We start from the raw sequence: 17257 nt of genomic DNA on the forward strand, positions 1-17257 counted from the left end.
CAAATATAATACAGGAAAAGAAGGGAACATTACCAAAAAAATGCAAATTAATATCCTCTAAGGAAGCCAGTGGATTTATAAAATGAGAATAGGGTGCTGTCAAAGCAAGCAATTAGAGAACAAGAGAAAGTCCTTGAAAAACAGAAATCTTACAGCAAAATTTAAAATGTAATAGATGCCAGTGGCTCAGCTCTGTCTCTGCCCCACCCGGACTCTGATGGAACCTGGAACGCGGGGCTCGAGCCCCGCCCACCAGCACGCTCCCTCTCTAACAGAAATGGAACCTCCTTCCCCCTCGTTAACCTGGTAACGGAATCCTCTTCCAGTCCATCCCAGAGCTGCCGTCCTGATCTGAGCCGCCTGTCTCAGGCGGCTTTCATAGTCTGCCCTGGGCACTCTCCCAGGCTACGTGTTCCGGCCCCGCCGCTTCTCCGTCACTGTGGCCTTCTCACCTGCCACACCTGCGGCGCCGGTGATGCTGCCAGCACCGCCCTCGCAGGTACGACAGAACTACCACCCGGCGTGTGAGGCCGCGGTCAACAGCCACGCCGCCCTGGAGCTCCACGCCTCCCTCCAGTGCCTGGCCGTGGCCTTCTACCTCGACCGTGATGATGTGGCCTTGAGGCACTTCCACCGCTTCTTCCTGCTCCGCTCCCACGAGCACAACAGGAGAGCTGAGAACCTGATGTTCCTGCAGAACCGGCGTGGGGGCCGCGTCTCCCTCCACGACATCAGGAAGCCCGAGACCCAGGAGTGGGAGAGTGGCCTCAAAGCCATGCAGAGTGCTTTACATGTGGAAGAGCACATCAACCAGAGCCTCCTCTACCTGCACCAGCTGGCCACCGAGAAGCGCGACCCCCACCTGTGCCACTTCCTGGAGACCCACTTCCTGAACCAGCAGGTGGAGTTCATCAAGGAGCTGGCGGGTCATGTCAACAACCTGAGTAAGATGGGGTGCCCGGAAGCCGGCCTGGCAGCGTACCTCTTTGGCAAGCTCACCCTGAGTGATGGTGACAAAAAAGACTGATAGCTGGACTCTAAATCCAAAAGTGGACTTTTCCCAGAGGCAGGGGTGATTGCCCACGGTCACTCTGTCTGCTATGCAGTCCCCAGTATTGCCCTTGCAGAAAAGTCCACTCGAGGTTTTCTTCTGTCAAATTTGCCATTCTTTGCAATAAACTTACTGTTTCCTAAAGAAATAAAGGTCTCTGGTTGATGTGTGTGTGCAAACTCCTAACTTTCCCAGTTTTAAAACAGGTATCCAGGAGTCTCTCCAGCTACCAATGCCCTGTCCACAGGCAGGTGGGGATTTCCACAGAGGGAGGGAGAAGGGGTTCCATGGGACCCTGGAAAATACAAAATCCATTTTCCCCTAATAAGCAATGTGGTATATGGGGTGGCGGGGGGTGAGGTGAGGCTCTGGTGAATGTGGGTGCCCGTGAGTAGTAGAAGTGTGAAAATCACAATAATGGTGCCTCTGGAGGAAGAATGAAGGGAATGAGATAGGACATGGATTAAAATAAAGGGTTCCTAAATTTTACCTGAAAACTCTTGTGTTTACTAAAATATGTAAATGTTAGTGTTTGTTGATTCTGGGAAGCAGGATGGAGATCACAGAAGCCAGACTGGTGGAGTCCCTCTTTGACAAGTTCACCCTGGGCGATGGTGACAAAGGTAACTGAGCTTTAGGCTGGACTGTCCACAGACAAAGGGGTGACTCCCTAGGTCACCATGCTGGACACACATGTTGTCCTTACAAAACATGCAAAAGTATTTTTATCGTGCACTTCCTTCCATTAAGGTTACATGGCACCCCAAGCCCCAAATTACCTCAATAGAAGGACTGAAGAACATAAGGCCAAGATTGAAGGGCAATTTGTAGTATCAAATATCAAGCAGCATAAGTCTCTCTGAATGTTCTGACTCTGACTCTGGCTGCTTTGAAGAATGCAGAGAGTGAGGAGAGTTGAAGCTGCAAGACCAATTTAGAGACTCTGTAGCAGACCTAGGGTAACAATGGTGGCTTGAACTGTGGCATTGGCGGAGGAAGAGATGTAGACAAATTTCAGATGAATTGCATGACTCTATAATGTTTACTTTATGGACCAGAGGTGACGGATGGGAAATGGTGAAAATAACCTAGGATCCAGTTTGGATTTGAACACCCTGGCTGATGGTCATGCTATTTATGAAGCTGGGGGTGTCTGCAGGGGGACTCAAGGAGCTGGGAAGACATGTCATGTGAAATCTGAGATGCCTATTAGATACCCAAGTGGAACTGTCATGCAGGCAGCCAGAAAAATGAATCTGAAGCTCGAGTGGGAGATCAGGTTTGGAAATACACATATGGGATATATTAGCATATACATAGATGGCTTGAGGTCATGGAGTAGATTAAGCTGACCAGAAAGGAAGTAGGGAGATTATGGCATAGGCAGCCCCAAACCCAGGGCAGCCAACCTTCAGAGGGTGGGATGAGGTGCTGAACACCTCGAGGGCTGCTGGGCCCACCCGGGTGGTTGCCTCATTCCAGACTGTGGCCACGTATGTCTACTCAGTTGATCTCAAAATCAGCTTCTTCCTAAGCTCAGCTTGGCCTCTGGCTCTTCCTCCATAGATGTGGAGAGGCATGACCCTATTACCTTGTCTTCTTGATGATGGGTAGACATTATCTCCCAGCAAAACGGTTTCCCAAGGAAACAACAGACCTGCTTTTCTGTTTTTCTTTTTTTCTGTTCTCCTTTTAAAACTCTTCCTTTCTTTCCATTTGTTCTTTATTTACCAGATAAAATCTGGTCCCATGTAAACCCTAAGGCTGTCTGTGTCTGAGAAAAAATATTCAGAACATACAGTATTATTTCTTCTGTGTCATGTACGGTGTACAAAGATCAAAGTTAGAAATTTGCAGACTTTGTATCCTATTTTCAAAGACACATAGACAGCTTGAGCCATTTTTGAGATAATAGATTGCTTTTAACATTCACTAAAATATGAACAAGTTTAACTAAACAGTAATTTCTTTCTATATTTCCTCATAATTGTGCTTTAATAAAAATGAAGATTATAGCCCTTTGAGTTTAGTTTCCAGAAAATGGTAGTGAATGGTATTGTCCTTTTACTCTTTTTAGTCAAACTTGTTCAAATATGTTTAGTCAAACATATATATATATATATATATACACACATACATATGTATATGTACATATATTTGAGACTAATATATACACACACACACATATATAGTTGTTGTTTAGTCACTAAGTCATGTCCAACTCTTTTCAATTCCATGGACTGTAGCTCGCCAGGCTCCTCTGTCCATAGGATTATCCAGGCAAGAATACTGGAGCAGGTTGCCAATTCCTCCTCCAGGGGATCTTCCAGGCTCAGGGATTGAACCCAGGTCTCCTGCACTGGCAGGCAAATTCTTTACCATGAGCCACTTGGGAAGCCTATATATATATATATACACACACACATACACACTCATGCTCTCCTCTAGATATGAAGAAGCACAGGATGAGCAGCTGTTTGTCTGTAACTATAATAAAAATCCTTCTTCTCTTATTTTGGAGAAGCAGTTTAGTGTCATGGATTCTTCAACACAGATGCCCTGAGTTCAAATCCCAGTTAAACCACTTACAAAACTGGGGGAACTTGGGAAAGTTATTTTATTTCTCTGAGCCTTGAATGTAAAATAGGGATAATAAAAGCATCAGTCCCACCGGAGAAAATATTTGTAAATGACGCAAACAACAAGGGCTTAATTTCCAAAATACACAGTTTATATGCATGAACAACAACAACAAAACCTAATCAAAAAATGGGCAGAAGACCTAGACATTTCTCCAAAGAAGACATACAAGTGGCCAAAAAGTATAAGATGCTCAAGATCACTAATTAGAGAAATACAAATCAAAACTACGAGGTATCACCTCACATTGATCAGAATGGCCATCATCAAAAAATCTACAAATAATAAGTGCTAGAGAGGGTGCAGAAAAAAGGGAACCCTCCTACACTGTTGGTGGGAATGTAAATTGGTATAGCCACTATGGAGAACAGTATGGGAGGTTCCTTAAAACACTAAAAACAGAACTACCACATGATCTAGCAATCCCACTCCCTAGTATATATCCAAACAAAACTAAAATTCAAAAAGATACATGCACCTCAGTGCTCACAGCAACACTGTTTACAAAAGCCAAGACACGGAAGCAACCTAAGTATCCATTCCATTCATCCTCAGATGAATGGATAAAGAATATGGGGGATACACATACACACAAAGTGGACTATTAGCCATAAAAAGAGTGAAAGAATGCCATTTGCAGCAACGTGGGTGGATCTAGAGATTATCATACTAAGTGAAGTGAATCAGAGAAAAATAAACATCATATGATATCATATGTGGAATCTGAAGTATGATACAAATGAACTTATTTACAAAACAGAAAAAGGCTCAAAGATATAGAAAACAAATTTATGGTTACCAAAGGTAAAGGGAAGTGAGGAAGGAATAGATTAGGAGTTTGGGATCGGTGGATACATACCACTATAAATAGAATAGATAAACAACATCCTGCTGTATGGTACAACTATATTTAATATCTTGTAATAATAATAAGGAAAAAAGAGCATGAAAAAGAACATATTTACTTATAAATGAATTGCTTTGCTGGGTACCAGAAACTAACACATTGTAAATCAACTATACTTCAATTTTTAATAGAAGCGTCAACCCCACTGGGTTGCCAAGAAGAATAAATGAGTTAGTATTTTTAAATGCTCACAACAGTGCCTGGCACATACAGTACATATATTACTTGTAAACCATCATTTATCATCATTATCATCATCATCATTCACTTAATTTCTAAGTCCCTCTGAGGTGTTTATGATTTGTTTATGAAAGGATTTCACATCTATACTTTGCCACTGGGGGTCTCTCTTGCATTTCTACCAACTGTGTCACTCTGCCTATCAAGAAGGAGAAAGCCTCCCTAACTGTTTGGGCGTCAATTGCTGCCAGACTTCAGGAGAGTAGATTGCTATTTCCAGTGCCCCAAACTCGGGCCCAAGCATGGAGGTGAGTTTTGCTGGGACAACTCTCTCTGGTAATCCCCCATTTGTCTCAATCAGCTTCCCCTTTAAATCAGCCCCTAGAACAATTTTTTGCTTCTCCTTCCCCAACTGATTCCCTGAGCCTCCTCTTTCCTTCCTGAACTACATTCCACTCCTCAGATGTGGGGAAGATGGAAAGAATGACGAGTTAAGCCTGAACCCACTGTTTTCTGGATGTTTGGGTCTGAAAAGGAGAGGAATGGATGGAGTGAAAAGGGAGATGAGCAAAAGGGCTCCTGATAACACAGTAAGTGAAACTGACAAGTCACCACACATGTGATCTAGCACAGAGGTTCTCAAGCTGTGCTGCACCTTAGCATCACCTGTGGAGCTTTTATTGTTCTCAGTGCCCAGGCCACCTCCCAGACCAATTACATCAGTGTTGGGGGCAGGCCCTAGACATCCCAGGCATTGAAAACCAGTGAAAGCATCTTGCTACGCAAAATGTGGTCCATGGACCAACAGGTCAGTGCCATCTGACAGCTTGTTAGAAATGCCAAATCCCAAGCTCAACCTCAGACCTACTGAATCAGAATCTGCATTTTAACAAGACTCCTAGGTGATATGCACACTGAATTTTGATTAGCATTCTTTTAATAAACTTATTTATTTTTAATTGGAGGATAATTGCTTTACAGTATTGCGTTGGTTTCTGCCATCCCTTAGCATGAATCAGCCATAAGTATACATATGTCCCCTCCCTCTTGAACCTCCACCTCCCACCCCATCCCACTCTTCTAGGTTGTCACAGAACACGGGATTTAAGTTCCCCACCTCACACAGCAAATTCTATTTTACATGTGATAATATATGTGTCTCAGTGTTGAGTAGCAGTCTTTAGTATCCTATCTGTCAAACATGGCAGCACCTTGGAATCGCCTGGGGTGCTGGAAAATAATACCAATGGTTCGATTTAACCAACTCACTCAGTCATACTCTCATGTAAGTACTGGACCAAGAACAATCAAAACATACCAAACACAATAAAAACTCCAACAACAATAAGTGAACCAACAATTATTGATCACACACATATATTTACATAGTGGCTTTTGCACAATCTGCTGTTTTGTCTCCAAATGGTGTTTTTCGAGTATGGGTTGGCAAACTACAGTCTGCAAGCCAAGTCTGGCCCCAGCTGGTTTTGAAACAAAGTTTTACTGGAACACAGCCATACCCATTCAATTACCTATTGTCTGAGGCTGCATCCACCTACAACAGCAGTTAGTCACTGCAACAAAGACTGTATGGCCCGCAAAGCCTAGAACGTTTACAGGAAATCTCTGCCAACCCATGTTTTACAGTAACTGGCCACAAGCCCTGAAGTCATCTCGAGCTGTCACATATCTTAAACTTTTCACCAGTCTTTGTGCAGCTCTTTGGCTTTTCCTGTTTCATTTTTCCTCACTTTCAATGACTATACTAGGATGGTTTCGCTGTTTATAATATTTTTTTACACATCCCTAACCCTCACACTGCCCAGAAATGTCATGGCCACCTTCCAGACTGACATCTTTGTGTATTTCAGCAAGTCAACCTGTTGACTTTCTCTTGTGTCTTCCGTTTCCCTAGGCCCATAATGTAGCTTTGTTAATGGAGGGCCATCAGTCATCTCTCTTCTGGGAGCATTAGAGTGGGACTAGCCTTTTTGACTGATTCTCCGTAATCACACATTCATCACAGATGCTGTTTAAAGTGCACTCATTTTTAAGTTATTGCAATCTATTCCAATCATTTTTCTTACTGTGAGACATTTAAATTTCATTAATATGCAAAGCTACTGCTCTGCCTGAGGAAGAATAGACTTCTTCCCTTTAATGTGTATTTTAACGTTTATTTTTTGGTCACATTTCTTCTGGTTTGCAATGCATTATATCTGATATTAACTATTCTATGTGCAAGAAGGAGATTTATTTTTTTTCCTGTGGAATAATTCCCTGGGCATGATTTTTTTCTCCCCAAAGTTTAGTTTTCCCATAAAGTTCATGGAGAAGTAAAAGTTGCAACTTAAAATATTTTCAGAATCATAATTCAAGAAATAAAGTTAAAATAAAGCATTCTAGGAAGGAGCATTCATGCAGCTTGGGAAATTTGTAACCAAGTAGCCAGTTCTTTCAACAAATAATCCTGAAATCTGTGAAGTATTCTTCACTATGCTTGGCACTAAGAATATACGATGACTAGGGTACAGTTACTGCTCCCAAGTGAGGTGGGAAAGATGGACATGTATGGAGATACCTCAAGTCTATTTGAGTAGGATCTAAAAGAGGCCTGGGACTTCCCTGGTGGTCCAGTGGCTAAGACTTCACGCTCCCAATGCAGTGGGCCCAGGTTCAATCCCTGGTCAGGGAACTAGATCTTACATGCCGCAACTAAGGGTTCGTATGTCGCAACTAAAGATTCCACATGCTGCAACTAAAGATTCCACATGCTGCAACTAAAACCCAGTGCAGCCAAATCAATAGACAAAAATATTTAAAAATAAATGAATAAAAGAGGAGGCTTACAAGGTAGAAAGTGAATGCATGAGAGGAAAAAGGTCTGAATCTTACCTGGCTCGTAGGATACATCCACTATAGAGGTGACATTGGGTCTTCAAAGAGGAACTGGAGCCCTACAAGTGGAAAAGAGAGGGAAGGATATTTTAATGATGTTTATTTGCTGCAGAAGAGCCAAAAGAAAGGGAAAGGTTACAAATTCAGGAGTGGTCTGGGATACAGTTAACAAAAGAAGATCCAGAGAAGAGAGGGGAGGTGGAGGATTTACGTGACACAGGAGATGGGGGAGTTTTTCCCTTAAAGCAACTCTACCAAAACTCTACTCTCAAAGGTAACCACTGGCTTTCTACTTCATATTACCAAGGGTCTCTCTTCAGCACTTGTCCTCCTTGATCATTCTGTAGTTCTTAATAGTGTCCTTCTTTCTTTACCTCCCTTGTCTTTTCATGGTTTATCTAAGGTTTGTTTATAGAGAAGTATATAGACCTAACCATCCCCTGGATTCTGCTGTTGGCCTCGTCAACTCTTGTTCTATACATATTTCCCCTCCTATTCAGACACATCCGTGAGCTGATCTTTGTCTGTCTCTTTCTCCTCGCAGACACTCCTCTCGACCATGAAATTTGCACAGTCATCTGTGAAACATCTCCTTCTGAATGTCCCCAGAAAACTCAGGCTCAACAAGTCCCCAAATGAACTCACTGTCCCTTCTCTGAACGCCTTCTAGTTGTGCCACGCCTTCTCATAGTCTTGCAAGTAAAAAAATTCAGAGTCAACCCTAGACTTCCGGCTCTTACTCAGTCTGAACGTCTCTCTCCTCTCCTTGGGCTCTTCTCTTACCGGATACCCCCATCTTTTCCAGGCTTCAATCATCTAGGACCTAACAATTTCCATCATCTCTGAACCTGTCAGGGTTCTTGGTGATAAAACACAATGTTAGACTCTGGCTAATCAAAACAGAAAAGGCATTTTTAGAAGGATGTCTAGTGGCCTCTGGGGAAGGACAGAGAACTTTGCTGAGAAAAGCGAAGCATCATATGGAGTGGAGCCCTGTCTTCCATCTGTCTTGACATTTCTCCCTCAACAGGAAGGGTACTCAGATGTTGGGCTGCCCAAAGTGATAAACGTATCATCTAGCTTTTTCTAACCCACTTTTAGCAGATGCTATTGGTGCTCTGCCCATATCAACTTGACCAGCCAGGGCAGCTAAAGCCCCAGTTGCTTGTGAGCACTGCAGCTGACAGCTTATGTCTGTGATGCTCTCAGCATTGCCCTTGGCTAACTGGAACAGCCAATGACAGGTACACAAAAGTCTGGACTGTTTTGCCCCATCTCTGCAGTGAGATTTGCACTCCAGAATCTGTCATGTTAGACTCAGCCTGAGATAACATCCTTGATTCTTTCTCCTGCTCTATTCGGTCTTCCTTCCTTCTGTACAGTTTTCCTCTGAGTGTCCTCCTTCAATAAATCCCTGTCTCCAGCTGTTTACAGGAAACTCAACCTAAAAATCCACCCTTAAACAACACAACTCCTACTTCTTTTAATGACATTTACCACTCTTACGACAATTTTTTTCTTCACATGCCTATATTTCTTAATAGACTATAGAATCCTTGAGTGCAACGATTACATGTTTTTTCCCCCTCTCCTTAAACCCTGGCATACATGTAATAGAAGCCTTAAAAAATAGTAAGCTTAACTTAAAATAAACTGAAATAAACTAAATAAACTGAATAATAAACTGAAAATAAAGGCCAAATCACAGTGAATTTAAAAATGAATAGAAATGAGATAGTGGGGACAACAAAGGTAGGCTATTCTGTCTAATGTCTAAATGTCACTATTGGCTTACCTATTTTTATCCTCCTACTAGACTGTGGATGATAGAGCAAAAACAAGTTTTTAGTAATTAGTCTCTGATCAAAAGGATTTCATAACAAGACAAAGTTTATGCAATCTGGTTAATTTCCCAACTGCGTAAGATGTATTCTTTCTTTCTTTGCTAGTTTCATCATTACCTACTCAGGAGGGGTTCAAGTTTAAAATTTTGTGGCTTGGCAATCTGTTCCATTCGAATGCTTGAAAATACGAATGGCCAGAATGAAGGACTTCACCCCCTGTGTTTGCATTTTTGAAGCCTATGTTCCTTATTACTCACCTATTATGCATAATTATTTTGAATTTGGCAAATGATTCCAGTTTTATTACCATGTTGGTTCAAGGGTAGGAGTCTATGTGTGATGGACATGAGATAATGTTTACTGAGAATTTATTATATATATTTCATCAATTTTTGGGGGTTAGACCATTGACAACACATAATAAAAAGTATCTCCACATGGAAGGAGCTCAGGTGAGCTAGAATCATGGTATCCATGAAGTAGGATCACATACAGAGGACCTGCATCAACCGTTTTCAAACTGATTAGTAATTAATGCTGAGCCAATAAGAATCAAGAGGGTGCAATGCAATGGGATGATAAGCAAGCTCAGGTCAGTCAAGAAAGAACATCTTTTGGAGAGAAATGTTTAAGTGCACTTATGAACCTCATTTTAAGACACCTTCTCAACATTCCCTTCTAACCCATGCCCTCCTCCTCATGTTTACTTGTGAATTCTCAAGACATGATTCTGGACATGATATAACCGAACACTGGGACAAATTGAGTGGGTGCTGATCATTCTGGCTTTTAGGCTAGGATGATGCCGCTTGGTGAAATATCATTGGTCCAAGTTCAGGCCCTCGTACTCACAAATATAATTCATGGCTTTCTTTTTCTCAGTGAACCCACTGAGAAAGATGAACAGTTTCTGTGAGGGGTGAGCAAACTTTTTCTGTAAGGCATATATATTTTAGAATTTACAGACCTGTGGTCTTTTGTCACAGCTCCTCAACTCTTACTGCAATGTAAAAGCAGCCACAGAGAATATGTAAATGAAGAAGTGTGGCTGTAGTCCCAATAAAACTTTATAAAGAACAAGTGTCTGGTCACATTCAACACACAGGTTGTCGTTTGCCAATCCCTGTTCGAGAAGACTGACATACCAACAGGAATTCAAAGAGTCACTAATAATCCAGATAAGACTCACATATAACCAAGACAGATTATCTGCAAAGAACATCCTACCAGAAATTAGCCATTAATGTAACTAAATACAAATCAAAAGACTGCTTAGTAAGCAGTGAGTCAGGCAAGTTAAACTGTTTTCTCAGGTTTTGTCCTTCCAGAAGTGATCCTGAGAAAATGGTTTAAATCCAAGTGTTTACTTGGCAGATAATCCCTGGAACTACCAGTAAGGAAGCACAAAAGTAAAGCAGGGAAGGGAAGGAAGCCAGTAAAATCTGCATAGATGAGAAGGATCACTAAGAGCAACTTTTTGATAGAACACACCTAGAATTATAATTCAGAAAGATACATGCACCCCAATGTTCACTGCAGCACTATTCACAATAGTAAAGGCATGGAAGCAACATAAATGTCCACTGATTGACAGATGAATGGGTAAAGAAGATACATATATCATGGAGTATGACACAGCCATAAAAAAGAACAAAATAATGCCATTTGCAGCAACATGAATGGACCTAGAGATTGTCATACTGAGTGAAGTAAGTCAGACAGAGAAAGACAAGTATCACATGATATCATTTAAATGTGGAATCTAAAATATGATACAAAGGAACCTATCTATGAAATAGAAACAGAATCAGGGACATAGACAACAGACTGCTGGTTGCCAAGGGGAAGGGGTGGGGAAGGAGTGGAGTGGAAGGTTAAGGTTAGCAGATGTAAACTTTTATACATAGAATGGACAACAAAGTCCTACTGTATACCACAGGGAACTATCTTCAATATTTTATAATAAATCATAATGGAAAAGAATATTTTAAAAAAGTATGTATGTATGCACAGGAGAAATCAAAACACTGTAAATCAATAATATATATGTATATATTATATACAAATTTATATATATTTATAAATATATATATATAATGAAAAAAGGAAACATGGGGCTTGCTAACCTGAGGTGAGGTCAACACTTGTCCCATTCTTGTTTAGCTTCTGTCTACAGCAGTTCAGGACACTACGTGCCCTGTACTGCCATGGTTATTATAAGGGGAGACCCCAGGCTGGTCTATGGAAGAGCATAAAGTGGACTAGGAGTGGAAAAAGAAAAGTGGGGGGAGGTGGGAGGGGGGACCGGGATGGGGAATACATGTAAATCCATGGCTAATTCATTTCAATGTATGACAAAAACCACTGCAATGATGTAAAGTAATTAGCCTCCAACTAATAAAAATAAATGGAAAAAAAGAAAAAGAAAAGTGGGCAATGAGGCCAGAGGATGAGGACCAGAGAGAACCAGAAGTAGTGGGGTTTAGACAGATGTAGGGTGAGCAATAATCACTGCAGCCTAGGGGGAAAGGAAGAGATAGAAACAGAGCTCTTCTGATTCCTAAGATCAATCTGTTACTAGTAGTAATAGTGGCAGTGATGGGAGGGTTTGAGAGTATTCATCTTATGTACCCAGCATTTGTGCTTTTCACTTCTCTCCATTGCTCTTCATCAGAGACTGCATTTTCTTCTGGTTTGGCTGTTCGGGCTTGTAGTTCCACCCAGAGCCACTGCTTCTGATCACCTGTAGCCTATTCCTGGGGATCCAGGATCAATACAATAGTACTAACAGCTGAATGCAAGGATATGGACGATCATGGCTATCTTCTTTGTCACGTCATGTGAACCCTCAGGCGTTGACTAACCAGGTAGTTACTCTGGAGCAACTATGGAGAACGAGAGTGAGTCTATACTTTCTGGGTCCACACCCTGGGTTTTGGAACACAAGTCCATAAAAGAAAGTGAACGTTGCTCAGTTGCATCTGACTCTTTGCGACCCCGTGGATTACACAGTCCATGGGGATTCTCCAGGCCAGAATACTGGAGTGGGTAGCCTTTCCCTTCTCCTGGGGATCTTCCCAACCCAGGGATCAAACGAGGTCTCCCACATTGCAGGTGGGTTCTTTACCAGCTGAGCCACTAGGGAAGCCTGAGAATACAGGAGTGAGTAGCCTATCCCTTCTCCAGGGGATCTTCCCGACCCAGGAATCGAACCAGGGTCTCCTGCATTGCAAGCAGATTTTTACCAGCTGAGCTACTAGGGAAGCCCATGAAGGAAGGACTTCCACAATTCTGGTGTATTTGGGACAAACCAATTTTCAGGTTGTTTCACTGACTTTGTGAACCACTGCCACCCTGTTTGGAAGTCAACTAAAGACAGTAAGCCTAGCAGTTGAGAGCGTAGGTTTTGGCATCATGCGGACCTGATATTGACCACGTCTCAGCCACTCAGTGCTGCTGCATGGTGTATTCATCCAGACATACATGTCCATAACTCATCAAGGACCCTGTGAAGAATGCATTCTCACAATAGCATTTGAGGCCAATGTAGACTTAAGATTCCACAGTAGAAATCAAGAAGGAATCTGTATCATGCCACCCAAAGTAATCAACGTTAGTATCTCTGACATTTATCATCTCTCAAATCCCTTCTTAGCCTTTCTTGATATAATGATCTTCTCTCTGTCCTTCCTCCATAGTGTCCAGCATCACTGACTCCATTCTTGTCAACCTTATCCCTATTTATTTTCTCTTCTATCTTGCTACACCGCTGAGTCCCCTCCAGATCTCCAGCTCAGCAACATCAAAACTTCACCAAGTAACAGGACCTTCTGAGAAGGCAAGTGGGGTTATATGGTATTCGTTGCAAGAAGCAGAGGGAATTATTTATGTCTCAAGGACTTCTCCTCCATTGGTATTTCTTTCTGGGTTTCCACTTCATTCCTTGAGAAAGAAGCACATGGGAGCAGCATTTCCTGCTTCTCTCTGCTCTTCTCTTCAAGGGTGAAGGAGTAACTTTTCTAAACAAAGACACTAGGAAAATAAACACAGTAGGTCTATGGGCAGCCCTGGAGGGGTGCCACTCAGGTCTGCCTTCAAGAAAGAACTTGCCAGTGAGTTGCAACAAGTCAAGTTAGTTGACAGCCTCTAGATTTTGAAAACCATGTTCTTCTCCTTGGGCAGCCACAACCCATGACTAAACACAGCGGGAGTGCCAAGGTCTGGCCATTTCTGCCTAAGGTGGTACCCCTTTAAGAGACAAGGTTTGCTTTGGAGGGCCCCATGGGTTGGCAGGGGTTTTGTCAAATGTGCATTGAGATCCCAGGCTCTCCTGCCCTGTTGTGCTTTCTTCCATTTTTATCTTTCAAAACCTAAGCTTAGAATAAAATTTTTGCACTCCTGGGTCTCAGAGTCTGCCTCTCAGAAGACCCAGCTTTACCCCTTCCCCATCCCTCCTTCCCTCCTCTGTTTCTGTGTCTGTTTCTCTGTGGATCTCTCTGTGTTTCTGTGTGTGTGTCTCTGTCTCTGTCTGTATGTGTCTCCCTCCACCCCTTCACAAACTCCACGTGGTAAGTTTATCAGGAAAGAGTTTCCCCCACAAGTGAGAAGCTACATTTTCTCACGCACTGTCAGGAAGGGAGGCTCTGGGAGACTCCTTATGGCCATACATTCAGTTTCATTCTATAATTCAATCTTAAGAGTGACAGAGCTGATATTTTTATCTCATCCATTTGATTCTTATGTCTCATGTCTCAATTGGTTTTGGGCTCAAGGAGGGAAACAGAGATGATTTATTTTCAACTCCAGCATGACTAGGAAAAAAAAAAACTCTTACATGTAATTGGAATATTTGAATGATTTCCTGGAGGCCATATAGGGCATTTCTTCTACTCTTTTGTAATGAGTTCATTTTTTAAAAGTTCATCAGGAAAAGAAAAAATAAAATGTAAGGAGAAATAAAGAAATTCTCAGACAAGCCCCCCAAAAATGTTCATCAGGGACTTCCCTGGTGGTTCAGTGGCTAAGACTCTGCACTCCCAACACAGGGAGCCCCAGGTTCGATCCCCGGTCAGGGAACTAGATTCCACATACTGCAACTAAGACCCAGCAGAGTCAAATAAACAAACAAATATTTTAAAAATTCAAAGGCATGATCTTAGAAGGTGATGAATATTTAGCAGGGTGACAGGTGGAACTGGGTACATCCCCAATTTCCTCACCCTCTTGGAGGGACTGTTCTGCAGCACGATCCCCATTCTCTCAGAGGGTTCCTTGGAGAATCAAGCTCCACAGCAGTAACTTACTGAATTTGCCACCTTTCTCTCGCTTTCCCTCTGTGCTTCCTCCAGTGTAGTTTTCACTCCAGAACTACACTGCTTGCACTCAACCCTTTTCTTAGTATATACTCTGGGGGAAGACGCCAACTCAGACACCCTCTAGAGCCTATCAGACTTTCTCCAGGAAATTAGAAGAGTGAGCAAGTTGGTGAGAAAACAGGAAGCAGCAGATATGGTGAGTGCAGTCAAATCACAGGAACTGTGGAGCTTCCATGGGAAGGACCAGGAATTCCTGCAGTGATGGTTTCTGGAAAGGCCTCAACCATAGATCACAGAAGCCCTCTCGGGTTTCAGCTCCTGTGAGGCTGGGTCCCATGTCCATGAGGCCACCTGCTGCCTGTCTAAGTCTGTTTCTGTTCCTTGAAGGTTAAACAGCCTTGCCTCGACCAGAAGGCCAAGTAACTTCAAGCTTGCTCCCAATATGTCTCTTCGGATCAGGTTATTCTCATGTGCAATGCAGAAGCTGAGGTCACCAGCATGTTCATCATAAACAACAGTCCTTTTAAGCCATCACATTCTAAAAGATGTTGTAGAAGCTCCAGGCCCAATGGCAGCTCATTATTAAATCATTCTGAAGTTAGGGATTGAGTGGGGAAAGAAGGTCCCTGCAACCACAGTCAGCTTTGAGAAATACATTCCCTGGGGTCCTTATCACTGCCTATTTCAGAAGTAAGTCCAAATAGATAAAGTCAGGCTTGTTAAACCTAACCTCTCTGCAACCAATCAATACAGGACTCAGGTTCTGAACCATGCTTTCAGCTAGTGTAGTTTTGGATTTTGAGAGAATGCCTTATGAGTTCCCTTCCTCTAAAGAGCTATCTACATAGTGTGCCTTCCTAGGAAAGAGACTCAGCAGGCCCCCTCAGGGGTTACCCTGTTAGTATCACAGATGGTAGGGTTTGGCACGAGGTCTGGAGAAACTATGTAAGCTGGGATCTTTGGTGAGGTCCCTCAGCTGCAGAACTAAACCACACTAGCCAGCACTACCAGGAACCATACTTAACTCTAACTCTTGCCGAGTTTGTATCTAGTCCAGGTCACAGAGGGATTTTAGGTACCTCCTGCTGTGCAGACTTTCTTTCCTGCCTCCCTACCCAACCCATCCCTCTAGGTTGTCCCAGAGCACCAGCTCTGGGTGCCCTGCATCATGCACTGAACTCACACGGGTCATCTGTTTTACATATGGTAATGTACATGCTTCTAAGCTATTCTCTCAAATCATCCCACCCTCGCCTTCTCCCACTGAGCCCAAAAGTCTGTTCGTTAAGCCTGTGTCTCCTTTGCCGCCCTGCATGTAGGATTATTGGTACCATCTTTCTAAACTCCATATATATGCATTAATATACAGTATTTTGCCTTTCTCTTTCTGACTTACTTCACTCTGTATAATAGGCGCCAGATTCATCTACCTCATTAGAACTGACTCGAATGTGTTCCTTTTTATAGCTGAGTAATATTCCATTGTGTATATGTACCACAACTTCCTTATCATGCTGTGCTGAAGATACCCTGCTAACAAAACTCAAAGATCCCCACTTAACCAAATGTCAAGAAAGATATTATTACCAACAGCAGATAAACTAACATCCTTTGCTTCCTGACGTGATGCTCTAAGGACACAAACTCATTTATGTAGTGTTTCTACCAGAAGAGCACATAAACCAAATCTAATCACGAGGAAACATCAGACAAACCCAAACCGAGAGACTCCTCCACAACAGCTAGCGTGTAATCTCTAAGAACACCTGTGTCATGAATGTCAGAGAGAGGCTAAGAGCTGACCTATGTCAAAGGAGGTTAGGGACTTCCCTGATGGTCCAGGGGTGAAGACTTCGCCTTCCAATGCAGAGGACATGGATTTGATCCCTGGCTGAGGAACTAAGATCCCTCATGCCATGCAGTGGGTCCAAAGGGGAAAAAAAAAAAAGGAGGCTAGAGAGACATGGTAGTTAAACACAAAACACATATACCAGGATTAGATCTAGGGAGGAAAAATTGCCAGGACAACGTTGTTGCGACAATTGGTAAAAACTGAACGCAGACTATATTATGGGCTTCCCTGATAGCTCAGTTGGTAAGAATCTGCCTGCAATGCAGGAGACCCCAGTTTGATTCCTGGGTCAGGAAGATCCCCTAGAGAAGAGATAGGCTATCCACTCCAGTTTTCTTGAGCTTCCCTTGTGGCTCAGCTGGTAAAGAATCTGCCTGCAATGCAGGAGAGTTGGGTTCAATCTGTGGGTTGGGAAGATACCCAGGAGAAGGGAAAGGCTACCCACTCTAGTACTCTGGCCGGGAGAATTCCATGGACTAGTCCATGGGGTCACAAAGAGTCAGACACGGCTGAGCAACTTTCACTTGGTGAAAACTGAATGCAGACTATATTATATAATATGTACTGTGT

At 42.7% G+C, this 17257-nt stretch overlaps 1 pseudogene; it reads left to right on the forward strand.

The window, feature by feature from the left end:
* The first annotated feature begins 283 nt into the window (after nucleotides 1–283).
* On the forward strand, nucleotides 284–1165 carry LOC110152307 (ferritin heavy chain pseudogene; annotated as a pseudogene).
* The last annotated feature ends 16092 nt before the right edge of the window (nucleotides 1166–17257 follow it).

Source organism: Odocoileus virginianus, chromosome X (assembly GCF_023699985.2).
Source record: "Odocoileus virginianus isolate 20LAN1187 ecotype Illinois chromosome X, Ovbor_1.2, whole genome shotgun sequence".
Classification (NCBI taxonomy): domain Eukaryota; kingdom Metazoa; phylum Chordata; class Mammalia; order Artiodactyla; family Cervidae; genus Odocoileus; species Odocoileus virginianus.